General features: G+C 39.7%; 1 protein-coding gene across 7 annotated transcripts in view; it reads right to left on the bottom strand.

Annotated features, from left to right (window-relative positions):
* Positions 1-22,719, bottom strand: part of epha3 (eph receptor A3) — a 248,960-nt gene extending 226,241 nt beyond the window's left edge. For 4 of the 7 annotated variants that reach the window (XM_088083092.1, XM_088083097.1, XM_088083096.1 and 1 more), the window contains exons 1-2: positions 22,394-22,708; positions 4,675-4,808 (exon numbers count right to left, since the gene is read on the bottom strand). The gene's annotated coding sequence lies outside the window, so the exon portion shown is untranslated. Of the gene's footprint in view, positions 1-4,674; positions 4,809-22,393 lie in introns of all 7 variants that reach the window. The other 3 variants (XM_088083100.1, XM_088083095.1, XM_088083094.1) reach the window with 2 other exon arrangements.

A 22,719-nucleotide genomic window follows, 5' to 3' on the forward strand; every position in this document is an offset into this window, starting at 1 on the left:
AATACAGCTGGAAAACAACTAACAGGCTTACTGTATATCACCACTTGGCACACTTATTTCTTGTTGCCTCACCAAGGACAGAATGATGAATCAGGAACAACGCTGGAGTGAAAATGTCGCATTATCTCTTACAATTTCAGTGCATAATAACAGGAGATTTTAAAAAGCTGCCATAATGGTGCCTAATGACTTTACAAAGTTCAGTTTGTAAATAAAAAGTGATTTTTATCCACTGATATTAATTATAGTTATTTCAACCTATAGTAACTTTTGTACAAATTAAATAAATAAATAAGATTAAAGCTGGTGTTTAAGGTTTTTAAAAGATCACTTAAGTGACTTAAGTAGAAAAAATGAAAGAGCAAGCTATACACACACACACATATGCACCCACGCACACACACACACAGAAGAACACACACACACACACACACACACACACACACACACACACACACACACACACACACACACACACACTGTTAAAGCCATTCTGTCTTTATGCATTTGATATTTTTGACCAGTAATCAATATTTGTATCTTTGGTTGTGAACATTTTCATGAAAAACTCTTTGAACATATTGCGAAACTGACCGAGCTGAATTTAGGTTTGTAAGCAATTTACTAAAACCTGGGTTCTCAACAGGCGGTTTGTGACCTCTAGTGGGTGCCACAAGTTACTGCAGGAGGGTAGCCAAATTTTCCCAAAACATTCAAATTTATTGGAAATTACACATAAAAATGAATTTAAAATATTTTTAGCAAAGATAAATTGGCCTATTCTTTAAAAAAAATTATAGAATATAACATTTAGAAAGGGCAAACTTTTAACAACTAATCCTTGTGCAATCATATGAGCTAGCTAGCACTAAATCACTGTACAGCGAGGGGAACTAGAAAGTTTACATTTACATACTATTGGAAAAATATTGGCTAGTCAGCTGTATAACTTTTCCAAATGTATGGACATTTTTGTGCGCTACAATGGATCGCTTCGTAACTTTACGAGCAAGAGACTCTGACACACTGTCCACATCAGAAACCATCGGCGAAAGCTCATAGGGTGAACTTGCTACAACTGCTGCTGACTTAACAGCTATAGGACAGCATAAATCAGAGAAGACCAAAATAAATATTCAGGGAATTATCTCAAAGGCAACTCAGTTTTTAAAATATATATGTAGTAGCACTGCCCCTGCTCTGTTGAGCTTAGGGCTCCTTGCCCTGAAAGACATTCAAGACCCCTGCCTTAAAAGATAAGGCTAGCATTATACTATATTTTTCTTATTGTCAATAAATATCATGAAAAAAAATGAGAATGATCTGTCTTTATATATATATATACATATATATATATATATATATATATATATATATATATATATATATATATATATATATATATATATATATATATATATATATTTGCATTGTTTTCGTAACCAAACACTGATATTTCTCATTCTTCTGGTCTACTGACATCCACTGTTGATAAAAACAATAAACAAAATAAAAAATAAAACTTCATACAAATAAAAAACATAGTAACTCAGTACATAGCACCACATGTGTGTTAATCCATGGTTCAAAGTAGTCTCCAACAAATTAAATCAGGCAGGGTCCATTTCAGGTTTCACGGATTATATATATATAAATAATATTTTTTTTTATATGTTTGGGACAAACTCATTAAAGAGGCTCATGTGATAAAACAATATATCAGTCTTAACTCACATTAAGTTGCCATGACGAGGGAAGGCTTGGACAGGCCCAGGCAAAGGCCAGAAACGGACAGAAAAGGGGGGCGAGAGAAAGAGAAAGAGAGACGATGGCAGTTAATGGGTTAAGTCTACGGAGCAACTCCCCTCCTACTCCCTACCCAGACAGAAAGAGAGTGAGGGAGAAAGAGAGAGGCTGGCGATGGCTGGGAGCCTCGTCCTCCTCCTCTCACTAAGTAGGGAGTGGGATGGGGGCAGTGGGGGTGGAGCGAGTCGGAGGGGGGGACGGAGAGCGCCGCCGAGCGTGCCTAATCGGACAGGACAGTTCCTGCTTATTATAGAACCAAGCACGGATAATAAAATCTGAATCAAACTGCCAGCTGAGAGCCACGAGAGAACCTCCTCCTCTTCAATTTTTAAAGTTATGGAAGCGCTTGACACTGAGGTGGATCAAATAACACCAGTTTGCGTGCAAATACTTACTTAGCGAGCCAGCAAGGCCCAAATCTGCGCAGCCGACACGCAGGTGAGCGGCACTGCAGCTCCAGCTAATTTCACCACAGCCCCACTACTACCCCACCCCACGCTCACTCCCCCCACCACCACTCCCAGGCTCCGCCAACTCACCAACTGTCACAATTGCCCCCTCGAGTGGGCACAGTTCATTTCTTTCCATTAGTTTTCATGAGAGCGGTGAGTGCAATGACAAATTCATGTTTTGGCTGCCGGGAACTGGTAGCAATCACGGGAACACCATAACACCCAAACATACAGGAGAGAAGTGCAGGAGAGAGGGAGAGGGAGAGAGAGACTGGGACAGCCAGGGAGAGGCTGGCATCCCAATGTGAATGAGCTGCAGGCCACCCTTTATCTCTCTCAAATTACACTCATATGCTGCAGATTTGCATGAGCAAAATACATTTTGGGGGGTAAATATAATGCAACCTGGATTAAGTTATTCTTCTGCTTATCAGGCAGAATGCTGATTTTGAATAAATCTGCCAAATTTTCCCTGCCAAAGTTTTAGACAAGCAAAATTGTTTGTGCCAACTCAAGTAGGTTAAGACATGTTTTTAAGCGAAGTTAGAGTTTGTTAAAAACTAAAAAATGAAGTCAGTGCCAATAACTAGTATGGAATGTGACCCTGGGAGACTTGGGTTGCCAGTGTTGAGGATGGACGATTTGCGCATCTTTTCACCAGCTATGTTTCTACATGCACACGCATGCACGCACACACGCACGCACACACAAACAAACACACACACACACACACACACACACACACACACACACACACATATGCTACATATTGTTACTGTATAAATTGGAGCATGGTAGTAAACAATGTGCAATGGAAATATTGCAGTCTACTTAAACTAAACCTCTTAGCTTCTTCAAGAGAAAGAAAACATTCAGAAAATTGCTACATTTTCATAAATTACTGAGATATAGATTTGGCAGTCTTCATTTCAGACCACCTATCTGCTCAATTTAACTACTAGTCGTCAAGTCAAGTCAATAACAACAACTTGAGAGTTAAAAAACAATTTAAATAGCTGAACTTTAAACATTTAAATATTCTCAGGGATTGAAATATAGGCCTACATGAAGTTTGTGCTGTAACCATTACCTCACTGTCTCCACAGTAGGTCTCATTCGATTAGAAAAAGCCTTTCTCTTGTCTGTGTCTACTTTAATTGTGTCTTTTTAATTTGTAACAAGGTAGAACAATCCTGTCCTGACCGCACCGGAGAGAGCAGACACACTTTGGACAGCTGTGCCAGCTACCAATAAAAATTCAGACAGCTAACACGAGCACCAACAATGTGTTTTTTTAACACAGTGCAGTAGAAGATAAAAAGCATAGTAAAAACAAAATTTACTTACACAAGGTAGATTTTAAAAATGTGAATAAAACGTGGGGTAAAAATAAAGAGAGCCTGGCTAAGTATGACAATGGTGAATGGCATAAATATGCTTTTTATCCTGCTAAAAAGCCATTGTTCCAACTATTACAACCGCAACTGCCCTTGCTCTACCCTTTGTAGTTTAATTTCTGTTTGCTGCAGTGATGTCCAAAATCATTGAATATTTAGTGTGTGTGAATATATATATATAAAAATTCTATTGAGTTGTCTCATAAAAAAAATCAATATTCTAATAATTGTCCTATTTACATGTAGCCATGAATAAAATTTAACATGACCCTCAAATTCATAATATTGTCATATTCAGAATAATAGAGGAAGATCAGTGCGCATGTAAACATGACCACTGTTGGGCATGGTTAGAGGTGCAACAAAGGACCAGCATTTCTGTCACATTTGCAGTCAGAATAAGATTCATATGATCAATAACTGAATCAAGAACAAACTGTATAGCAGTGCCTGCTGAGTAATAAGTAAAACTCAGTTGATCTTTATAAATTATTGCCGACTGAAACGGCCGCAGCTCTGAATCCCTGCCCTGATTTAGCATGCAGAGTGTGAAAACATTCATGCATCATCAACTTTCTGACATGTTTATGTTTTCAAGTCGCCTCATGATCTGAATGGGTTAATTAGTTCAGTGGTATGAGGATTTAAACGTGACAACTAAGCCAAAGAAATTGCCAATAATGTTTGCATCTTGTTTTTTCAAGAGCCTCTTGTCTGCGAGTGTGGAATACACAGAACAACCTGTGACTTCATTCATACATTTCATGCACTTGAAGTTTTGTTTTTGTACAGAGAATAGATTCATCGACATACACTAGATTTTCAAGACAAACAATCCATAACATGTAAAATATCAGTGAATTTGTTCTTTGAGCACACCCAAAATTTTTGTAGTTGCGAGCTTGAAGTTTAGTTTGTGGGAACAAACTAGTTTTCCCTCCTCATCATAGCAAGCTACCTCTCCATAGCACTCCATAGCATTATAAACACCCCGTATTTGATCGTCAACCTTTTCTTACCTGACAGTAGAACCATCTGTGCTCGCAGCCCCCATCTGTAGTGCTTAGTCAGCCCCAAACCATATGTCCAGTCATTGCTCTGCGTCTGTGTCTGTGTCCACTCCACTGCCTGTCTGCTGGTGTATGTTGGATGCCTATAAAAAGCCAAAAGGCACAAAAACCTTTATTTATTCAAGGAAGTTTCACAGAGAGCCGGGCACCTTTTTGCAGAGGTGTCCTTCTCTCATTGACACAGTGCAGGATTAGAAGCAGATAAGGCTTTCCTACTTCTGTATTGCAACCATGTAAAGGTTCTTTCAGCCCCTTCTGTAAACACACTTTTAGTTTTCATCAAGCCAAAGTATAATTTGAAGCATAACTTGTGAAATAATTTCCCTGGTCATTCATACAAAAGCACAAAGCGAGGCAATCATCTTTGGATAAATGTAACCACAAATCTGAGCTTTCAGGGAGTTTTAATTAAAGCAATGATATTAGTTTACTGTTTATTTGGATCCCCAGTCACTGTGGCAACAAGTGCTTGTCCTGGATAGTGGATGAGTAGGTGATGAGTACCACATTTTTTTCTCATTAACATGACAACCGCTTTGCTGTCCAAGCTTCTAAATCAAAAGCCTGTTGTCCATGGTCACATAATGCAAGCCAGCTCTTATCATTTGCCCGTGTCCAAGCCCAGAATCTTGTGGGATACGCTTGGGATATCAACGCAGCTGTGGTGTGTTTTGAAAAGTTTGTCACAGGGAGGATAAGAAGAAAAATGACTCACTGGACGGTATCATTAGGTTCGTAATGTTTATGATACTAATGAATTTGAATGTACTCATCTCATTGGGGAAATCTCCCTTTGTCCCTCCCTGTTACATGCAAGGACTGCAGCAACTAGTGGGGATTCAGTGTAAATCACCTCCTGCACGCAAGCACTTAATCATATAAAGACATACTTAACTGGTGTTCGACCAGCTTTGTATCATAGCAGTGTAGCTAATATGAGTAAATTAACTTGAGGTAAACAAACACAAAGAGTATAGAAGCAGATAAAGAGAGAGACCTGCACCTTTCTCTCGCTCTCTCTTAAACTGAGACCAAACAATACAATCCTCACCTAACATGTCTTCATAAACATATAATCGTGTACTGTTTGCTGTAATACAAGAATCTGTAAATCGGAAATGAGCACCACACTGTTTCTTGTATTGTTAAAACAGCAACCGAACAAACTGAGATTAAACCTTTAAACTAGGCAGCGCTGATCAAATGTAAACCAAGATTCTGTTACTGTATTGCCAATTTCACACCCAACGTCTGTCATAAATGTCATCGGAAACATTTTTTAGTGCACTATTTGGCTGTAATAAGATTATTTGTGGACAGGAAGTGAGCACCATACTGTATTTTGTATTGTAAAAACATAGACAGAAAAAACAGCATATTTTAGCTTACTGTTTAACCAATTTGGCATTCTTTGTTACCAGCCAACCAGCATATTGTGTCCTATGTCAATATTGACACGCTCGCATTACATAACCCACCAGCAGGGGTGTTTATTGATTAAGTGTGGTACTGCGTATTCTGGATTTTGTAGACTGTCTAACTCAAAGGTGAATGCCACAGACCCTTGTCTCTGTGTTCTCTGGTCATATAATATCAATGTCAAAAGACAGCCCAGTTTAATAAAAATACCATCTTTCCGTGAGTGAAATACTTTTTTAAGTGGATTTACAAATCATTTAGTCAAATCCTTAGCATATAAGACTCAACTCAAATGTGAGTCACGAAAAAAGCCTCTAATTTCTGGCCATTTCATTGCATTGCATTTGGAAAAACTGTTTACACACATGAAGTGTTTCTATTAGAGAAAAATAAAGAGCAAACATTAGATTTTGATGTAAAATATAACGTTGTAGGTCTCTCTGCATGCAAAAGAGCTTGGTATTGTGATACTAAGATTAAGTGTATTTGCAAATTAAACAAAAATGATACATATCATGAAGACAGTCTTGGGAAAATTTGCACTCGTTAATATTCACGCATTACAATTCATGAGAATTTACATAATACAGCGATTAGACTCAACAGGCCTCAAGACAGAAAGCTTCAAACTCAGCTGATTCTGCTGACAGCAGACACCATGCACTAACATGACCCCCATGCATACAAACACACACACACGCACACATGTATGAACACACACACTGTGTCATCTGCTCTCAGCAGTAATTTAGCAGTCTGTGATGAGATCTGGCAAGCTGACGTGACAGCATAATGATTAGTCTGACAAGTACGAGCGGCACAAGAAACAGAAATGGGTAAAAAAAATAAAGAGGAGGATCATGGCTCTTTTCAGTTTGTGTGAGTGTGTGTGTGTGTGTGTGTGTGTGTGTGTGTGTATAGGCGGACAGAGGAGGCGGTTAATTACTGTGATAGAGAGAGTGAGAAGGTTTGTCGCGTTAGCCCCCAGGTGGCATTGACAATAGAAAGTGATTTACATGATGGATATGATGGAAGGATATGGAGGGCTCATCAGGCAGGAAGAGATGATTATGCCCTGAAAAGTTTTGAGTGTCTGTGTGTGTGTGTGTGTGTGTGTGTGTGTGTGTGTGCGCACATGCGTGCACGAATGAATCTGTCTTTATATGCACACATTCTTTGTTATTGTCTTTTGATGTTAACCTGCCTTTGCAATGCTCCATTATGAAAACCAAGGACTAAAACTGCTTGCATTTTAATTCCAAATGTTATCAAGCAAAACAAAATTAAAATATACAGAGAGACTCAGACCAAGTTCTGAAGAATTTAAATGAGAAATGAGATTAGTATTTCAAACGTTATTCAGTGGAAGTTTATAAGGTCTGACTGGAAGTCTCCATATCAGACAAAAATGTAGATAAGACTGAATAAATAATTGGTCAGTAAAACATTCAAAGCAGTGTCTGTCTGGCTGTAATATATATGTCTTTGGGTTTATCTCAACCCACTGAAAATTATTTCTTTCCTGAGATGTTACCCAAGATGTAGGAGTGGTAATAAAACGACAAATTAGACAAGCAAGACATGAGGGGAGTGAGACAAGACAAGATAGAATAAGGCAAGATGAGACATTTAGAAAATGACGTGAAAGGAGCTGACAACATCAGACAAAACAAGATTAGAAAAGTAATATAGATAACAGAGAAGAGGAATGTAAATAGGACAAAGGAAAATATGCTAACAAAAATCAGACAAGATGAAATACGTAAAACAAGATAACACGATATGAAATAAGGCAACACAAATTAAGTTGTGACAAGAAGACATTACGGTGAGATGAGACTTTGACAAGCAAGACAAGACCAAACGAAATAAAATGTTATAAAAGGCAAAGTATGCGAGAAAAGGTGACATGAGATGAGGCAACTGGAACCAAGATGATTTCAGTAACAAGTCAGCAATTCTGGAGAAAGATTGATAATATTTGAACTCAGTACCCAAACAAGTACAGCCCTCCTGTCAGTACTCCTTTAGCAGCTCTGTTTTACCATCCCTCTTGCTCACACTGCCTTTCTTGTTACACGTGGGATTTGTTAAAGGAAAAAAATTAAACATGATGAAACAGCATAGAAGACGACATGTCTATTGGGATGCAGCCCTGTTTTTTTTGTTTTCCTCTGACACTGTAAGAGTGAAACAAGATTTGAGGACGCAGGGGGTCAAAAAACAAATTAAAGTCAACACAAAATAAGACACAATGAAAGGGGACAACTCAAGACCAGATGAAACAGCAGAAGGACGTCAGTTGATATGCAGACTATTGCAAGTTCACCAATCCCTAAATAAATGAGACCAGACAAACCAATGAGACAAAATGAGAAATGACAAAAAAATGAAACAAGATTAACAAAGGTGAGATAAAAAGAGACAGATGACCCAGCAAGGGGACACCGCTCTGAGACAGTGTCTTTTCGGTTTCCTATTAAACGAACACAGCCGCCAAGAAGCCCGCAGATCCTTATCGGAAAACTGCGTCCTGTCCCCCTAATCACCACAGATGTGATTACTGAATTATCCGTCTCCTCTGATCTTTCCATCTGATAGAAAAACTACACTTCCTCCTCTCCGGGGCACAATTCAACTCCAGTGAACTGCCACCGTTTCCCAGCCTCGCATCTGCACCGCAGCTCTGATCATATCTCTACAGTTCAGCAGGAGGAACAGGAGAGATCACACAGAGTCAATTGCCTGTCATGATACATTGGTTAAGAGCCAGCCTTGAAGACCGATGGTTGTAATGTGTGTCATGGCTCATAAGCAGCACACATTAAGAATCGGGGCATCACAGTAGTAAATGGTCAGAGGAGATCTGAGCGGTGAGCAAGAAAGGCATAAACATTCGTTCAAGTCATTTAAGATTGTTCATGTAAGACTCGTACTTGAATAAATAAAACAACCACAGACACTGTACAAAAACACTGGAAGTATCCACTTTTTTTTTCCCTTTACTGATTGACTGACTAAATAATAAGTTTATACAGTGTCAGTTTGATTAAAATGTTATATTATAGTTATTTTGTACAATGTGGCCACTGGAAAAAAAATCCAAAATACAGTGAAATAATAATAATAATAATAATAATAATAATAATAATAATAATAATAATAATACATGGTTAAGAGGTGAGAACAGTCTGTAAGCTTTCATGTGATAAGTAAGTGGATGACTCAAGGTTAAGGTTTTACCAATAAGCAACCTAATATCAAAGATTTTATAAAATTGCTGAACTGAAACCAGTTACATGATGTATGAATCATGTTTTGAAGCAGCAGCTGGAGCACAGCGGGGACTTTGTTTCCTCCAGTGGACCAAAGAGTACATGGGACCAAACAGTGTGTAAAAAGCTACAAAGGATATAAAATTCACCTGTGGTATACTATGCTGTGCATTATGTTTCTGCTCTGTAAATAATACCAGGAGCTGCTGTGTTCTGCTCTTTATTGCTGAAGTTGTAGGCCTACATTTAACAAACCAAGTCCTCATCATAGACTGTATAAATAATAGACATAACTGCCATGACATCACCCACTGGTTTGTGGATTCCCATTATGAAGCCTTGAGTTTAACATTTTGGCCGCCTCCATCCCAATTCTTTGGAGCTAGAATTGACCAAATTTGGGCGAGAGGCTGGAGCTGTGGAGGAGCGATGGGTGGATCTGACTGAGAAGCCGAGGACACTGTTAGCAGACAGCCTGTCACTCAAAGTGGCCCGTCCTTAATTATGTGCAGCTTTAAGCCTTAGTTAAATGTAAACAGGTGAGTTATAGAAAACTTCACGCCTCCACACAGCTGTCATAAATCTTGACATTTATTGTACCCAACTGTAAATATGTATTTCTGCTGTAAAGTTGAGCATTTTAACACAAGGGTCTACAGGTATTCAGTCTGTTTTTCAGTCAGCGTCAAGTGGCCGTTAAAGGAGCTGCAGTTTTTGGCACTTCTATATTGGCTTCATTTTTCAGCTCCAGTGGTTTGCAACTTCCTGCTCATGCTTGAAGCCTGTTTGTTTTTTTTTTTGTAAAAAAGCAAGATTGTTTTCAAAATGTGTCTAATAAAGCATAAATGTCATTTTGTGTGGCTTTTTTTATAACCTTTATAAATCTAAAAATATTCTTCATCCAGAGCTGAAAATGTTAATTATTCAACATAAAATAAAACCAGCATTATGGTGCTTTAATCTACCTTTTGGTTTGCGTTATCTTCCATAACTCAGGGTAAAATGTCTAAGATATCATTGGGTTGTTATTGTTGTTGTTTTTGTTGATATCAGTGGAAAGGATAAATAAAATAAAGACAAATAAAATATTTTCCAAGTGCAGGAAAGAACATTGAGTTGGACTGTGGCCTGTAATTGTGATCCTAAACAAACATTCTGCTTCCTTCCACTGTGCCTTTGAAAATATGTGGCTTCGTAAACAACTATGGTCTTGAACTATGAAAGTATATTACTCCAATTACTCTATTTGTCTGTCTAGTTTTACACACACTAAATACTTTTGTGCTTCATCTAGAATAAGTTTTCTTTTGCAGTGTTTGACCCATACAGATGCTAGTCCTCACAATATTCACCTTGATCGCTGTTCTTGTAAGTTCTAAAACAATATTTGGGGTTTTTTAAACCTGAGTTTAAAAAAACCTGTGCAAGAAGCTCTGGCACAGCACTGAAGCATTTTGTGGACATAGATCTGTCAATGTGAGACTTGGTGGTGGTTAGCTTTTCATTTGTTTCCTTACAGCACCATAAAAAAATCTAGAGCTACATCAAACCACTGAAACTGTTCTTTACAACATTATTATTATTATTATTAAAGAATTGTGAACAACTTTCCGTCATGATGCTGTGATGAGGACAAGCTCCGTTTCAAAATGCTGGGACCCTCTGACCTGCTTTGAGTCACCTAAAGTTTGCTTTTTTGAATCATATTCTGCTCAGGTTGATTTTTTTTTTTAATGCCACTGTTGTGTTACAGGAAAATTGATTATTGCCACATAGCCCTCCACCTTTCTCATCCTCTTCAAAAGAGAGATGCAGAATGATAACAGATAGCCAGTTAATGAAGCGTGAATGATTAAAGAGCCCCGCAGGGAGAGGTTGTCAAACACTGCAGACAACTTTTTTTTTCTTTTTTTTAAATTCATGTCATCCTCTGTTCACTTTCAGCTGGGGGGCAGAAGATACACAAAGAGAAAAAAGGGAGGGAGGAAGAGGTTGTGCTACAGGGTGAACCTGAAGGAGACCAGACAAAATTTGCAAGAAAAAAAAACTATAAGAGACATAAAACAAAGTTTTATCTCATGAAAGAGCTCTAAAGTAGGAGGTTTGGAGCAGAATTATTAATTGTACAGGCATATTATAAAGACCCTGACAAGTGACCTGCTCTAATATGAAACCAGAACGGCATGAAAAACCAAAACATTATAATCTTCTCAGTTTAATGCGGGCCATTAGACCGCCACATTAAACCCCTACACACACACACTCACACTATTAACCTCACCGCAAACCTCAGACACACACCTACCTACAATGACTCAGCTTTGCAACTCTGCAACTTCCTTTCAACTTTATGTCTGCGAGCCTCCATCTCTCCTTCCTCCCTTTGATCAGGAGCCCTCAGTAAACACAGGCAGGATTTACATCAGTGGAGGCAAGCTGCTCTCATCACTTTGCTGTGCCAAAGCCTTTTTTTTTCTAGCAGCAGAGCATTTGAGGCACCCAACATGGAGGAGAATTACATCAGCTCTTAGGGTGCAGCTTTTCTGTCAGCGAGACTATGACTGTGTCTCAGAGCTAGTAAATAATCCCTAAGTGCTCCTGATCTGACCTCAGATTGATTCGTTGGAAGTAAATCTCACTGCCGTGCACACGAAAAAGGAAAGCGCCCTAATGAAAGTGTGAAAACAGTCTGTTGTAGCTTAGTAATTTAGTTCATGTCAACAAATCAAACATTAAGAAAACAATAAATCACAAAAACCTGCTTTGTAAATGGGGTTTATAGATATGAATGCAACCCCTCCTGTGATACAGAGGTGGCATTTCTCCCATACTGTAGATCAAACTGTTTACACAGCATGTTTTGTAGCTGTGATTTTAAGGCTCTTTCATTTCCTCACCATATATGATCTTATTCACTTTGAAAATTCATCAATATCCAGTTTACAGTTGTGCTTCACAAGCCGAGCTTGTGATGTATCTTTGTAAACAAGACAGTTTCTCTTCTTTAGAAAAACACTTCTTTTTGCTGTAAGTGTTTAATCTTTTATCAGGTTTTGTAAGGCTTTAACTTTTAAAATTGAAAATAAATCCGCTGAAGCTCCATTTATTCATCCACCCTCTATTCATTCTGTTAAGCACCAAACTTGTTTAGGGGTCACAGTGTGCAGACACATACAGTATGTACCGAGCAAACTAATGAATGTGAACACCACAATGTGTTATAGCTTTTGTTGGTAAAGTTAAATGGAAAAGTTTGACATTCTGGAAAGTACACTTATTCGCTTCATTGCTGAGAGTTAGATGAGGACGTCGATAACACTAATGGTAAAAAATAAAGTTACCGCCAGCAGCCATCTAACTTAGTTTGAGTCAGGGGCGGAGCGGCTTCTGGGGCTTCAGCCCCAAATGTCTTCTCTAAAGCCCTGAATCTATTCTATTCCCCAAAGAAATCCAATATAATTGAGTACATTTCTTCATGTGGCCCAATATTCAATTCAGATTAGAAGACCACATTTACTTGGGATCCTTGATTTGCAATTACAGTAGCCCAGATTATTAGCCCAGATTATTATGGCATGGATTGAAGTGTAGAATATTTGTCAATAGACATTATTTTTTTTACCTCTACGTCAGCATAGTTTTTTTGTTAAGGATTTCAAGATTAGTAAAGCTGTTTGTACCAAATTCACACCCTGTGTTATGTATTTTATATCAGTTTATATAGTTTTGTCAGACAATTTTTGCTTTTATTAGGTGACAGAAGTGGAAGTTAGTCATCCTTAACAGTTGTTGTGTTGTAGTTTCAGAATGATGAAGATAGCTGACGATAAATTAGGTACAAAATAGGATGTAGGCTTGCTGGTTTCTTTTCTTGGCAATTATCATGTTTTTTTCCCCACATAATGCATGCTTTTAGGCACTCTTATCTTAAATGGATTGAAAAACATGTGCATACAGCTGATGTAAGTGGAAAAAAAAAACTCCCTGGGAGAGCATACCCCCTTATGTATGGGCTGAATCAAGACTGGAAACAGAAGAGACAGCCAAGGGGCAACCCCTTAGGCTGAAAAATGAAGCCAACGCGAAGTGCCAAAAATTGCAGTTCACTGAATGGCCACTTGAGGCTGGCCATACAGTTAATCCCCATAGACACCCATGTTAAAATGCCCAGCTTTCCAGCAGAAATAAACATATTTACAGCCTGGAGCAAAAAAAAAAAAACAAGGTTTTGGTCTCTATTGCTGGTTTCCCTCCTTGATGCTAGCTGTACAGAGGCTGAATTTCCATATAACTATATATCTGTTTACATTTTATTTAGGCCCAGATTTGCACATATTCTAGTCTATGAGGCATTGCTACAATCTGTAAGTCAGATCCATCTCTCACTCCTCCACAGCTCAAGCTTCTCGTACAAATATGGTCACCTCAGGCACCAAAAAACAACATGGCAACATCGAAAATGCCGAACTCGAAACATCAAAACACCAGTCCACAAATCAACGGGTGAGGTCACAGTAGCTACATCATTCATTTATACAGTCTGTGGGAACAGCTCACCTGGCTCTGTCCAAAGTCAACTAAATCCTGCAAGCAACTCTCAAGATCACATTAACACATTATATCTTGTTAGTTTAATCTGTACAAAAACCAAAGCATGAAAAATAAAGACTCAACATTTTACAGGGGCTTTGAGGGGCTATAGCCAAATCAAATAAACATACAGACTTCAGCTTAAAAACATTTTTCCAAATAACGTTTAGTGTGTGAAAAATACACTTTTGATTTTGCCCATATAATCAGTGCTCACTGCAGGATTTTTGATCCTCTTGATGAGAACTGGTGACTGCAGCAGAGGGATGAAGAAAATATGCAAATAAAAAAAGTGATGAAAACTTCACATAAAAAAGAAATCAAAAACCAGCTACCAGAATCATCTAATCAGCAATCGCTGACGGTATATCATCTTGATGATACCCTAAAAAGGGTATTGGCTATTCATGTGCAGTGCTGATCCAAGCGCCTCTAGCACAGATGTGCCCCATTAATGTACAATGTTTAAACAGACTTTCACATAATGGGGGTCTCCTAATATAAATACTGTACGTGAACTACCAGTGCTATATAAAGAATGATCAGAATGTGTTCTTAGCAGAGCAGATGGTTGCAATTCTGCCAGCGCTAACTAGCGCAGAGCGATTATGTGTGATGATAAGTTGCTTCTCAGTTGAAAGCCTATCATTAGGGCTTTAATTAAAGCAGTAGCCAGGGCGGGTGACACTGTCTGCCACAGATTTCTTGTACCCATGGGGTGGGGAGAGGTGGAGAGGAGGGGGCATCTTGTACTCGTTCTCTTTCTGTCAGAGCCACGTGGTGCACATGTGTGCCACATGAAGATCTTTTTCCTCTCGTGTAAGTGGCTTGGTATACACAGACTCAGCAGCACGCACACAGATGGCAGTGTCTTAGACTGGGAGCAACCAGTGTCGCCTTGTGTGGTCGAACGTCTAGACTAAGAAGATGCCCGATGGCATTTACAAAGGCAGAGGGCAATGGAGTCTTATGAATTGAAGCAGCCTTTCACTGTTGTTTGGGACATAAGAGCCTGTCAAACTCATAGCAAACTCTTTTGCTCATTACTGTGTCCAAAACTGCAAGTGCGTAGTCATATTGATAGAATGTGGTTTTGAACAGCAGAGACATTCAATCTGATATTGTGCATCTGTTCCTTGCTCCTCTGTGTTCCCCTGATAGGCAGCTCTCGTTACAAAAAAATGAAATAAGTACTGCTCTGTGCATTTGACCCGAGTATAAGAAGATAAAAAAGCAATAATGACTTGTACAAATGACAAGTGGAAAGTCTGGGCTCTATGTGACTGGCCTGGTTTTTGAGGATGCAGATGGATTAATAAATCATAGCTTGGAATAAATCTTGTACCCCAGACCTGACTGGGGAGTCAGAGGAGGCCCAAGTCACCTTTTGACATGTTTTGATATGTTTTGGCTCAGGATTGATGGGTGCCATAGACAACAACACCATCCAGTGTAAACACTGCATTGGCATTTCTGCTCCCTACTAGGCATGGGAGGTATTGCACTATGACTTCATTCAAATATGAAACTGATCGCTAAGAATCTTGGTATCATCATTGACCAGTATGACTTTATGACAACCAGTATGACAGCCTTAAATCATTTGTAATTGGTTCAAAACAAAGTTGCCAGGCTAGAACTAGCCAACAGACAAACATAAAACCTGTCCTTACATCCCTCCATATGATTTAGAACAAACTACAAGAGCCCAGATTATTGGCCTTTTCTTGATCCCCTGCTCCAACTGCAAAACATCAGACTGTGCATTTGCTGTTTTAGGCCGTACCCCCTGGAACAATCTTCCCCAACCTAACAGACTGGCTGAATCTTTGGACTGTTTTAAGCAGCTAAAAGCCTATCTTCATAGACAAGCCTTTCTATTGATCATCTTCACATCTTCACTATGTCTATGTTTTTAGTTTTATCTCTCTCTCACTGCATGTTCTATAGTGTATTTTGTTGTTTTTCATTTATATATGTTTTTCATATTTGTGTGTGAAGGGCTTTGTAACTGTGTGTTATATAGATAAAGCTTTACTTACTTACACTACAATGCAAAAACAAAGTGGCTCAAGAAACACAGTAACAATCATTATTTAAATTACTTGTTCAAATATTTAATAGCTGTTGTGGTTTTGTCTCTACCCAAGCACATTAGAATTCAAGAGACAATGACTATGAAGAGTAAGTGCTGACTTTCAGCTTTAAGGCTGTCTGAGGTGTTCACATTCACATTTGCAGAATAGTGTAGGAGCCCTTTGTATGCAGGTCCTTGAGACGGAATATTCCCAACTGGCCAAATCCATTGCATGGCCTTTTTTTACAACATTTTTTTACCTGCTGATGACCAAACTGAATGCAAAAAGTCCCTGAACAAGCAAAAAGTAAAGATGAAACAGCCTGAAAGGGAGGATACCATGTGTTTGATGATGTCTGTCAGCTAAGGGCATTACCAGGGACTTTATTAATTGCAAGGGATAAACAATAGAGAGATGTTATGTTCCAGTAATGTTAATTATATCAATTCCATCTGATGTGGATACAACACCCGCAAATTGAAACTGACAGTAAGCACTTTAACCCCATAGGCATCGCTATATTACAGATCTAATGTCCTGGAGTACAGAGCCAAATGATAAAAATGTGTCACTGTCCGATCACAGCGTTTACCCAGCCAAGAGGGAAAAAAGCCAGGATCTTAAAATAATTGCTTTAGAGAAAGCACATCACTTAATTCTGACCTTCTTTGTGTCTCCCTCCCTTTCTCCCCAACTCACTGTCTCTTAAAGAGCACTTTGAAAGCACCAGGCATCTGGCAGCACCCTTATTAAAAGAATATACAGTTAAATTGAATGCCATCAATACCACTAAACTGCAGGAGCTGTATAAAATGTCAATCAGCGTCCTTGAGAGGGCGGTCATTGAATGCTGCTGGAATGAGCTGATCTGAATGCTGCTTCACTTTGTTGGTCTCTCTGGATTTATGGAGGTGGGAAGAGCAGTTGACTTTTTATCAGACAAATTGAAAGTAAAAATCACTGCAAATAATGGTGCATCTCCTCTACTAAAGAAAAGTCATTCATATAAGTGTCAGTTTTTAGAGGTGCGGTGGACTACTTTGTTTTCCACTTTATATGTTGCTGCTACCTACCAGCACCTGACGGTTAGATTGGCTGTGCACGGGGAGTTTTGCTCAATAACTGCCAGAGAAAGTATGACTGAAAAATCACTCATAACTATGTAGAAATTAAATGGTTTTATTTTTAAAAAAGTTACATCATGTCTTGAACTTTCATGTATGCTCTGCTCTCTGATAAGTATATTAAGGAAACTCTTCACCCCCAAATCATTTGTATCTCAACTACTCACAGTGCTCCTCAGCACTTTCCAAACAGGCATTTTCGCACAATCAAGAGTTTAAAAGCATGAGCTTGCCCAAGTACAATACTCGTATACTGAAGTATTTTAGATTGTAAGGTTTTAGCAAAAATGCATGTGTTTGGGAAGTACTGAGCATATGACTGGCTGAATTACTAATTACTAAAAGTGTATGTCATCCAAGAGAGACAATAAAAACAGATGGAGTGATTAAAGTTGTCATATTGAAATTTAAGTGAGGCAGGCATTGCATTGGACTGTCATAGTAACGAGGGGGCTGAGCTGGAAGGCAAAGCTCTAGAATCCGATCCATCCATGTCCCACACTCACCGATGGTCATGAGCGTTGGGTCGTGACCAATAGAATGAGATCACAGATGCAAGCCATTGAAATGAGTTTTCACCTTTGGGTGGCTGGACTCACCCTTAAAGGAGCTCAGGCATCCTGCAGGAGCTCAGAGTAGAGCCGCTGACCTTTCGTGTTGAAAGGGACCGATTGAGGTAGTCCGGGCATCTGCACAAGATGCCTCCTGGGCACATCCAACTGGTAGGAGGCCCCGGGGCAGACCCAAAACACACTGTAAGGATTTTATATCTCATCTGGCCTGGGAATGCCCCGGGAGGAGCTAGAAAGTGTTATGTGGGAGAAGGATTTTTGGAGTACCTTGCTCAGCCTGTTGCTCTACAACCTGGCCCAGATAAGTGGACAAAAATGGATGAATTTAAAAAATGATTGATTTATCTACCCTATTATCATTTATCTACTTAGGTTGCTTTTGATATCTGGATTTGGATTTGGATTCTGCGGGTGCAAATGCTTTGTACAAAGCATTTGCACCCGCAAATTATTTATTTAAAGTGGCTAAAAAGATGCAAGGAGATGTATAAAACGTGAGAGATAGCATTATAAAAAAATAACCACGTTCCCATTTTTGTGAAATGGTATTTGCCTTATATGACTTGTAGCAAAAATATGGAGAGACTCATTCCTAAAAATTTTGTTGCCATATTTCAAGTAGCTTGAAAAAACCTGATTCCTGAGAGTTCAGTTACAGTCAGGTATAAGATGAAGTGAACCCGATCCTTTATTGAAACAAAGTCTGACTGATGGATGTCATTTCAGACAGTTTGGGTGTGTTTAGTCCAATAGAGCAAGCTATCCAAACACCGAGAGCTGTTTGAATTAATGCTGTACAGCAGAGAAACCACCGGGAGTAATGAAGATGGATGACCCGACAATGAAAAACATTCCTGGGTCAAAGGTCAACCATCGCCTCACATGCAGGCTCTGACTCTCTCAACTCAACGCAAACACAATCTCATACAAGCCAACATTAGAAAGTAGCTTTGGAAGAGTTTTCAGTACATATTCAATGCACATTTAAAGCTTCTTACTTGCCCAAAAGCCAGAGGAAAGTAATATTTATTGACATCACAGCCAAAGTAAACAAAATATCTCAAATGTTTTAAATCCAATTGCATGTAATGCAGCCACGATCATCATCTCTGCCATTACCGCTGCTGCTCCTGAAATGAAATCTCAGACTCATCCCATCCCCTATTAGATGTGCATTACATTACAGTCTAGGGAATGTCAAGGCAACATGTGTAGACTTGCTCTGCTCTCCTCCCTGACACGCAGAATTAATTCATGGCGATAGCTACAAAGTTGCAATTTCCTGTTATTTGCTAAGAGAGGACATTCTGCTGGGTAGAAGTTAGCTGTTACTTGTTCTCCCTCTGCCCTCTCCCTGTCCTTTCTTTATTTGTCCCTTTTTTCCCCTGTCACTTTCTCCGTGACCCTTGCTAAATGCAGTATAGACAATTACAGTCCCAGGCCTGATAATATGAAGCCCAGAAATGTTCCACCAAGTATGATTCTGTCCTCCAAATGGCCATGATATTGCGGTGATTTCCAGGCTTTTAGCAAAGTGCTTCATATTTACAGTGCACTCTCTGCTCTCAATGAATAAATATTACTAAATCCCGTGTGATGATACTGTTGTGGACTATTATTGCAAATCGCAGGAGCTTGTTGTGGAGGATGGATGGTGACATTAAAAAGACCAGCTAGGCCCAGTCAAATGACTGTTCAAAAACACACTTGTTTCCATTTGAAAGTGTATGTTACTTACTAAACTTCCATACAGACTTTTCTTAAAGATTTTTTATGAGCACCGTCTTTTCTGTAGCAAAGAGGAGACTTATGAAGCATTTCTTTATAGCCAAAGATTCGCATTTTCCCTTGTAGTTCCGCACACAAAGATGAAACTAAATAATTCATATGCTACATTTATACTGAAGGTGTATCATCCTATGAAACAGTCAGTTTGTTCTCCAAACTGGCTAAAATTGTGTTGTCAGCACAGCCAGATTGGGCCATAAGTGCTTACGTCTGCTTACTGTATACAGCTCCACCCGGCTAAAAGAGTCCCCCTCTTCCGCAAAACAAACACTCCCCCATGTGTCCGTTCATCATCACAAATACCTCTCCGTCACAGGAATGGGAAGCACATCATGGCCTGCGTGAGTTATGACCCTTCGTGTGAGCACAGAGAAGAAGTGTGTCCTGCAATAGATATTCAGTGGAAAGAAATAATAATAAAATGGACGGTGTTTTTGCTGACACATCTGCAGTGGGTTACGACGCTGCCAACTGGCAGCTATGACGATGATGACATATTGACAGAGGCTCCATGGGGATACTCCCAACTCCATCGCTTTGCTGGGCTTGGGGCAAGAGATTTCTGCTTTGGGGTTTCGTCGGGGGAAATCTAGACGAGGTTGATGACGCCTGCGGGCCTCTTGGATGAGGATGGATGAGGACATTTGGCTGTCAGCAGTGAGGAGGCCTATCTGGCTCTGTCAGGAGCCCACAAGGGAGAGAGAAGACACTAGGGGCCTGGTCTCAATAGGCAAATGTAGCCTTCCTCGCATGCATCCCTCATCATCCTCATCTTTCACAGGCTGGAATTTGTGGTATTTTTGTCTCTTTATAATGCCAGGATGTCTTTATATTTGAGAATCTTTTTTCAGTCATCGATTTCTTCAGTGTAGAAGATGCTCGCTGTTCCTCTCTGAACTCTAGTGTCTTTAACAAATCATGTTATTTTTTTCAGAGGAGGTAGGCGCAAGTAGAGGTGCCAAGGGAGCCACTTTAGATGATTTGGAGGAACGTATGAGAGCCCTGTGTGAGACGGTCATTGATTTCACTGTCTTTCTCTGCCTGTCTGTGTTGTTCTGGGCCTTAAGGGCAGCAGTCTGGTATCCCACAACAAACACACTGTGGGGGGTGAGCAATCCACAGCCAAATCCACAGGGTGCTTTATCAATCAATATGACCTTCTGCTACAGCACTGATTCTTCCCTTCGTCTTTGCCTTCACCCTCCAGCATCTTTAGCCCTACTGACTACGCTGCTGGATAACGTCGCCTTTCAGCACCCACCGAGCTGAGGTGATCTCATTATCTAGGTACACTTTGGAAAGATAGCAGTGGGTTAACATAATGATGTGAGGTACTCTAGCTTGTCTGCAGGATTCAGCACAGCCAGGAGTATATTTGCAGCTCACTGGCATGACATTGAATTGTTGAGTCGCTCCTTGGTGGACCATTAAAATCAGTCCTAGAAAATCTCAGGAAGAGGGTGAAACAAGAAATGGATTTAATAAACGACTACAGCCGCCTTGGGAATTTGAGCCCGGAATGTTTTCATTTTCTCCGACTGACGACTGGTTCACTAATTGGGTTACGCGGACTCAGCAAGGAAGTTGTCAAGCTTCAGGGGTTTTTATTTGTGCCTGGCCGTCAAATCACAGCCCAGGGCAGTGACCCTCAGGGCGTCGCCCCCACGAGGCCCTTGAAGGTACAGCTGTCTGATGAGTCAGTCCAGAAGCCCTGCTTTCCCAGAAAATCCCAGGTTCTGAGGTGATAGGGTGACAGAAGGCAAAGGCCACACAGCTTGGTATTATGGGAGGGTTTTAGTGCCCCTTAGGTCGGCTTAGCGGCTGCTGAGGAGGAGTAGCAGCCACACTCTGTGCGTCACTCTCAACTTAAAAGGACAAAAAGGCCATGAGGTGATGACAATACTGTGGATGATGCACTGTGGACATCAGTGTGTATAGAAAAAGACACCTGCACGCATAGGCGTAGATCTCAAGGGTGGGGGACATGTCTCCCTCTATTTTTAGAACATGTGTAATTGCCTCCCCTTAACCACTAAAACTGTTAAACTAGTAAAGGAATTTTATTTTGATAAAATAACAGTGATTTTTACCCCTTTACTGATGCAGAAAAGGAACAAATCGGTGCAGAAAAATTCACCAAAAGGCAGGAAATATAGTGTTATTTAAACTTATTAAGTTTACTAGTGAAGGACCCCCCAACCTTATTTTTTTATGTGTCCAAGCCCTCAATGTTGAAACAAAACCAAGCTGCAACCTCCAAGGCTGAAAAATTAGGCCAAAGCAGAAGGTCCAAAAACTGCAGTTCCTTGGATGGCCACTTGAGAATGGCTCCAAAACAGAGTCATTCACCATAGAAGTGTCCAACTTTACAGTGTCCAACTTTACAACAAAAATAAAGACCAAAAACGCTTCTGGTCTCTAAAGACAATACCAACAATCATGACAACTGTGCAGGGGTTAATTCTTTGTAACTGACCCATTTACGTTGTATTAAGGCCTAGACGTATGTATACCATACACATAAAGCAAATAAACTAACAACAAACGCAAACATTGCTTGCACGTAGGCCTAACGCAAATAGTCAGTGCAACTATTATGTGCTCAAAGTGTCATCAACAATATCAAAGTATGCAGGACGCAGGAACAAAATGCCTATCACACAGGCATTTTGCGAATACAAACAAATAACACACCAAACAGATCTTCATAATAACTTCAGCAGAGTGATGACAGTATTCAGTTCTATAAACTAAATTATACCAGTGCAAATCTCTATCCATCTCAACTGCAACTTAAAGACTGGAGAGCAAAATAAGCGTACCTTACAGGACTGTCCAGGACCGATTGTGAGGCCAAACTTGTGTCCAACTCTCTCAGTTCGTGAAAAGCTTTACATGCTCAGCTGATTTTTTATGGGCGCCAAAAATGCATATTTTCCAGTCTTCATGAATACCGTCTCACATTATCTCACTTCCAAAAAAACAACAGTAGCAAAATCTTCCATCCTTACTTGCTGAATAAACGAGCCAGGTCCTTTTCAGGCTCTCTTTTCATTTATTAATATCCGACGAAACTGAAAACGTTCAGTCGGTAATGACACCTGCTCGTTTTTCTTCTCCGTTGTCGAAATGTTTTGTTTGTTAAGAC

This window comes from Plectropomus leopardus, chromosome 10 (genome assembly GCF_026936395.1).
Source record: "Plectropomus leopardus strain MGB_pleo_1.0 chromosome 10, ASM2693639v1, whole genome shotgun sequence".
NCBI lineage: Eukaryota > Metazoa > Chordata > Actinopteri > Perciformes > Serranidae > Plectropomus > Plectropomus leopardus.